Source organism: Ochotona curzoniae, unplaced genomic scaffold, assembly GCF_017591425.1.
Source record: "Ochotona curzoniae isolate NIBS_2020 unplaced genomic scaffold, NIBS_Ocur_1.0 contig_4105, whole genome shotgun sequence".
Taxonomy (NCBI): Eukaryota; Metazoa; Chordata; class Mammalia; order Lagomorpha; family Ochotonidae; genus Ochotona; species Ochotona curzoniae.
Window position 1 is genome coordinate 10,319,274 of NW_024466129.1, and position 7,216 is coordinate 10,326,489.

At 42.7% G+C, this 7,216-nt stretch overlaps 1 pseudogene; it reads right to left on the reverse strand.

Annotated features, from left to right (window-relative positions):
- Positions 1–3,992: 3,992 nt before the first annotated feature.
- On the reverse strand, positions 3,993–4,148 carry LOC121159343 (annotated as a pseudogene).
- Positions 4,149–7,216: the final 3,068 nt, after the last annotated feature.

Genomic DNA, 7,216 nt, shown 5'->3' on the forward strand with positions numbered 1-7,216 from the left:
CAAAATGTCTCTCTTCCCGACTGACATGCCAAAGAGGAACTAATAGATTAGCATTGGGATGTAACTGACAAATGACAACTTAATAATTTCCGTTACATAAGGATAATGTAGCAGACACTACTCTTTCCACTGACTGAAGTACAGCAAAAGGAAAGGACTTTGTAGTTAGGTGATAGGCAACTGCAGAGGCTGTTTTGACGAGGAAGTCAGTCCCCTGCACCCTAGAAATCATGTGTGGCCACCTGTTCCTCTCTCTGTCCTGCTGGCCTTACCTTCAAGACTCCTCTGTAGCTCCCAGCATTTGAGAAAACAGTACACTAGTAGGCTCAGCTGCATCCTGTCTCTGATGTCTGACTCAACTGTGAACTTCAGTTCAAATAACACTTCATGAAAAGCACTTCTGTTGAATGGACAGCAGAGGACCAGTGTATGCCTGAGTTGCTTTAGGGGACAGTACAGTCTTGAGAAGTGGTCTATGGGGAGGGGCACATGGAGGAGCACATCGGAATGCTTCCTCATCTTCCTTGTTGGTTTTCTGCACTTTGTGTAGAAGGACATTGGGGTCCCCAGAGAGGGACTCTTTTCCCTACCTTTGGAAAAAAGAACAAAATCCAGGCTTTCATCTCATCACCCTCAATCTAGCCTACTAAATCCCCAATTAGCAATTCAAAAAGATTAATTTGCACTCTTCTCTGATATCGAGCAGAGCTTCAAATAAGTCCTGGCGAGGTTTTGAGCATCTTAGTTTTTGTCATCAATTAAATGCAGCTAGTTGGATTTCTGCAGAGGAAGATGACATTTTAAAAATGTCTGCCCGCTGGGGATAGCTGTGAGTTATACATTTGTCTGTGGGGCATTCAAACAGGAGAAACCTTGGAGAGGGTCCAGTGATTCCAGCATTCCCGCTCCCTGGAGGAGACAACTGAGACTCCAGAGCCTGGCTGAGGACTCTGACCTGCTGGATCTTCCCCCCGGTTCCTGTGATGGTTCTGAGTCCACCGATGCAACCAGAGATAATGGGAGCATTCATCTGCTTTCTAAGAGAACATCAAGATTATTAGATTCCTAAACTTATTTTGGAATAAATTTAGGTTTATAGAAAAACTTGCAAACATAGTACAAACTTCCTCAGTGTCCCCGGTGACCTCTGGTCAAGACAAGCATTAGGATGGGTGCAGCTCCATTAAGTGCCTCTACTAACAGATTTCAAATTCCATGTGTTCTCTCTTCTGATGGTTTCTTTCTGTTCTAGCATCAGATCCAGGATTCCACAAGCCATTGTACTGTAGCTTTCTAAAGTCTGAAAAAGCCAAAGACCCTCCCTGCCCAAACCCACATCACACCCTTACCATGTTAGTGTGGGTGGCTGATGACTAATTAACTGGTTCATTCATTAAGATCCAAGACACACTTATGAATCACAGTGATGATGTGTTTCAAGAAAGCTGTTTTATTACATTAGTGCCTATTACTGAAAGATAATGCTTGTCACATCATAGACAATAGTCAATACTTTGCTACATTGACACTTTCAATCAAGGCAAAAGATCTAATAAAAGATAACAAATAATTATGCTTCATAATAGGATCATAAACACGGCCCCAGATTTTCTCACTGTTCTTTCTGGCTGCAGTGAGGAGAGAACAAAGCGAAGGCAGAACTACTGGCATGTGAAGACAGAGCTGTTTGTTGGAGCTTCATGCATTCCTTCTGTATTCATGAGACAAGGGACGCAAGCACACATAGACATTCCTTGCTATTAAGTGTTCAGAGCCAAAAAGAATAAAAATGCATTTGCAAATTCAAATATAATTCTTTGTTTTACTAGAAACAAAGACAGACTATCTTTTATCACACACACACAATGCAATCTTATCAGCAGCAAGCAATGTGAACAGCAGATTTCTCTTTAGTGGTATTGATACAAAGCAATGAATAAAGTATGGTGTTCTGATGCTTGCAGCAGAGTCCCTGCTAAACTGGTTTTCCTGATCCTCCCCCAACACACTCGAGAGTAGCTACTCCATTTAAGCGTAATGTGCATCTTATCACAGAGACACGTAATATGAAGAACTGCATATACAAATCAGGATGAAAATTACTTGGCGAAAGGCGTGTCAGTACAAATGAGAATGGATGCTAATGTGCTGGTAGCCAGTGTGTAGAGGGGACGGGGTGGATTGTCTCCTGGCACTCTCCAAGGTGAATCGGACTCAAGCAGAGTCACGGGATCATGGGAGGTCAGCATGATTTTCAACGAGGATATGGTAAATAACCATGCAGCCTTGCATTTTGAAACATCCGTGTGGCCCTTCCATGAGAAAAACATTGTGTTGATAACCTGTGAGGGTCAGCCACCTAGGAATCACATTCTCACTCAATGCCCATGTTGCAGCTGGCTAACTGCAAAAGCATCTACTCATGTTACCTGCTCAGAAGGATTTAAAATATTGCATTTAGAATCATCAAATCTTATCCCAAGGGGCCTTCACCATTCCTAGCAGATCACCTATTGCACTCCACTCAACATTCTCCAACAGTGGAGAAAGCAGCATCTTCTTCCCACTGCGCTCATTACATTTTTTTTCCTAGAGAAAGATTTAGTGAGCAAGTATAGCACTACTAGTCATAAGAATGATGTTTATCTATTTGCTTATTATAAATACGTTGTACTATAGTGTACTGTTTTATATATATACTATGTCTCATTATTATGTGTATATATGTAATATAAATATCTATATATGCCAAGAACTGAGTGCTAGAGTTAGGATGGTAAGTAAGAGAGTCCTGGATGAACCTACACTTAAATAATTGACACAAATATTAATGAAGTAATCCTTCAAATTAAAAATCAAGCCCAATACTATGACTTCATGCTTTTGTGCCTCCCAACACACTCCTCTGCTGATGCTCTAGTTGAGGAGTCAAGAAGACACTCGTGAGAAAACACCCGAAGGATGCAGAGAATAAATCTAGTCCAAGACAAGGAGGTATCAGAGAGAGGTGTTCTGGGAATGAGCTAGAACATGTGGGCAAGTCCTGAGCATGGCAGCAACATCACACAAGGAGTAGGTGAAATGCGGAGAAAGAGAAGCTTTGTGCCTTCACCTGTTTTCCGTTGCTAATGACACACTGGCACAGACTAGGGAAATTATAAAGAAATTGGAATCATTTTGATTTACAATCCTGGTGCAAAGCTGAGAGCTTGTATCTGGTGACGGCCTTTTGTTAGGAGAGCTCTGACAGCGTACATGGGACAGCGGAAATATACACACGTGTGTGTGTGTACGTGTGAGTGTGGTATTTTTGGTTTCTTTCTCATTCCTCATAAAACACCAGTATTTAAACGTGGGAACTGCATCCTTGTGACCTTATCTAATCCTACTCGCCTCCAAAAAGCCTCACCTCTAATTATAGTCAAAATCACTTTCCGTTTGCTTATTTTTAATTTATATTTATCTATTTTCATTCTATTTGAAAGGTAGAGACAGAGACACAAAGGTAGACAAATGGAGAAAACCTTCTGCCTGCTGGTTCACTCCCCAAATGCCCTTAAAGGCAGAGCTGGGCAAGTCCTAAAGGAAGAGTCTGGAACTCAGTCTATACCCCACAAAGTGGCAAAGACCCAACCATCTGACCCAAATCTGGAGCAAAACTAGAACAGCTGAAACTTGAACCAGGCACTCCAACACGGGATGGGTATCCTAAGCCATGTCTCTACAACCTTCCTAATACGTCACAATAGGAACATCACGCCAATGTGAGCTTTGGAGAGGACTAACCACAGCATGATGGGTGAAAGCCAAGTTTCCAAGCATAGACAGGGATCACACTATGCAGGGTTCTGTAAGTCATACTTACTTACAGTTTTATTTTCTTCTAGAAGTAAGAGCAAGAGTTACAAGCAAAAGGGAGGAGGTGTGACTAGATTCTTAAACTGGACAGCTCCATCTGGCTGCACTGTTGGAGAAGGAGAGCAGGCAGGGAGATGAGTTCCAGAATACAGTCATTGACATGAAAGGGGACAGGTGCCAGATCACAGCCTGATGGGAAGGAACCCCAAATTAACTTCAAGATAAAATTATGGGGTGATTCTCTTCCTGAGTTACTACACTTGATCTTAGCCAAAAGGCCGAGAAGCGATTCTCTCTTCCTGAGTTAAAAAGAACAGTTGAAGGAGAAGGAGTGATGAGGGATGAATCTTAGTTTTTTAGCTCAAGCAACTCAAGGGAGGGTACCCACCAATGAGAGGGAAGCATTAGGGGAAGACAAGGTTGGAGAGGCACAAATCCTTCCAGGCATTCACAGGGACGTGTCTGAGTGTGTGAACTCACAGAAGAAAAATAACCTAGAAAGGAGCAGTTCTCAGGGCAGCTGGGTAAAATTCAGATGCCTGACAACTTAAGTAGAGCAGTGACGTTCACAATGTGGTCCCATGAGCCTTGAGTCTCTCTCCTAGGCCCTTTCAGGCGGTCCACAAGGTCAAAACTATTTCCAAAACATGTCCACGACATCATTTGCCTGTTTCACTCTCTTTCTCAAGTGCACAGTGAGATGTTTTTGGATGCCCTGTGATGGGTGATGCCACGGTAACATTATGTGCAGAGGAAACGACCTCACTGGCAGCATGGGAGACCCTCTCCTGCAGGCCACAACAATCACAGATGCATAGTACTTTAAAAAGTTAAATCCCTCATAAATTTTCAAGAGTCATGTAGCAAATGGAAAATACTCTATTTGAGATGACCTCTGAAGTCTTGGTAAAAACAGGGAACATTTTTATCGCCTAAACCATGAACCCATCATCAGCACCCACTGCTCTGCGTGATGGGTGTCCTGCTTTTGATAAACATGGGCTCCTTCCCTTCAGCAGACAAGCTTGGGCTGGGCTGTTTCCCTAGGAGGTGCATGACACCAGATTTGCTCACCAACTCCAGCTTTGGGCTGAAGACTTATTCCAGATGTGGGCAGGCAAAAGAACTAAAGCCCCCTTCTTCTACCTGTCTCCAGTCATAAAGTGAGTATGTTAGGCCAGGTGTGACACACCTAGAACACCGGACTCTTGCCTCAGCACACTCACAGAGCACAGAGTCCACATGCTAGACCAGGAAACGCAGAAGCCAACACCACGTACAGTGCCCTCCTCAGCTCCGGAGAGAAATATATTGGAAAAAGAAGGGATTAAGAATCAAAAACTGTAGCTCTCCTCAAGAGAAATGACCTAAACAGAGAACAAGAAACTCAGATCTAAGGGTGCTATGTAAAAATAATAACAATGCATGCATTGTTTGCATCATTTGGTGGCAACAGATTAAAAAAGGCAGCTCGTAACTCTGTGTAAACCCATGTGTCTTCAACTTTATTTCAGCTGTTCACCCCCGCAGAGGTAAACATTCAGAGGCACCGATGTAGTGTACACATTAGTGCACCATTTATTTAAGAGAAAGAGAGAATGTGCATTTGTGAGTGTGATTTTCCCACACATGAGTGGACCAGAGAGTTGCCTATGATGGGAGAACCAAAGAAGGATACCCAAGCATGATCTGGAAACCCAGAATGAAAGAAAGGCCTCTCCCACAGTAGTCTGCTTTAGGACTGGTGCCCTAATTAAAAAGTGGAGTGGAGTTCAGCATGCCTGAGACTTTCTGGGGGTTTCATGGCATCTCCACTTGCAGTTTCACTTTCATGTGACCAATATAGCATCCTCTCTTCCTGATCCAGGATGAGGTACAGGTGTCATCATGGAAAAGTAGAGTGTACAACTGGATCGCCTGCACCCAGTCCAAGTTCCCCTTTAGATTCCAACCTGGGAAGCTGCAGCTGATAATTCAGACATGTGGTTCCCTGTCGCCCACATCACCCACATCCACGTTAGGCTCCAAGCCCCCAGCTTCAGCCTGGACCAACCCTGAGTGCTGCACACATGCAGGAATCAAACCAGCTGATGGGCCATCTCTCTCCCTCTTTCTACTTCTCTGTCTCCCTCTTCCTTTCCAACAAAATTAAAGAAAGAAATAATTTTTCAAGTTAAGAAAAGCTCTCTAGAGGGCATCAATAGCATATTTTAGCTGGCAGAATAATTTGAAAATTCAAACTGCTATAGATGATATAGCCTAGAGAAAATTTAATAAGAGAAAATAAATAGAATCTTAGCGAAAGTTGGGACACAGAAAGAATACCAATGTATGCGCAATGAGAATGTCAAGAGAAGAATAAAGGGAAAAAATCATTTATAACAGAACAGCTGAAACATCCCATAGTTGGTGAAAAATACAAATTAACACAGATAAGCAACAGTCTCTGATAAAGTTACATTCAAAGGAGCCACAAGCAGATACCTACAGCAAAATTGTTGAAAGACAAAAAGAAGGGGACCGGTGATGAGGCAGCGTGGGTTAAGTGGCCACTTGGACACGCTCCTGTGCCGTATGAATGCCACAGGATGAAGTACAACGCCTGCCTCCAACCCAGCTCTTCCTCCCGTGCCTGGAAGGCAGCAGGTGGATGTCCAAGTTCTTGCATTTCTGACTGCCTGTGGGGGAACCTCATAGCTTCTGGCTCTGGCCTACAAGCCTGGCCTAGTTCCTGCTGTCATGAGCAGTTAGGGAATGAACCAGCAAAAGGAAGATTATTTCTCTATCTATCTGTCTATCTATCTATCTATATATCTTCCTATCTTTCTATCTCTATTCTATCAATTTGCCTCTCAAATAAATAAATAAACAAAACTTTTAAAAAGACAAAATTTTGAGATTAACAAGAGGAAAAAAAAAACCTCATTACATACAGCGGAGCGCCAATGAGATTAAGTAAGTGACATCTTTAAAGTTTAAAAGAAAAATGTATTAACAATAATTTTTATATCTAGCAAAATGATCTTTGAAAAAGAAAGCTGAAAGACATTTTACACAGCAGCAAAAATGAAGGAATTTCTTGCTAACACAGTCGCTTTATATGAAATGCTAAAGAATAGTCTTAAAATTAACAGCAAATGGTAACTATAACTCACATTTTTGTAAAAGAGGTAGAACATTGAACCTGCTGCTGTGGTACACTGGATTGCCAATGCCTGTGATGTCAGCACCCTCTAGGAGGGTTCATGTCCTGGCTGCTCCGGTTCAGATTCGGCTCTCTGCTCATGTGCCTGGGAAAGCTGCTGCTGATGGCCTACGTTCTCGTGTTCCTATTACTCACATGGGAAACCTGGATGAA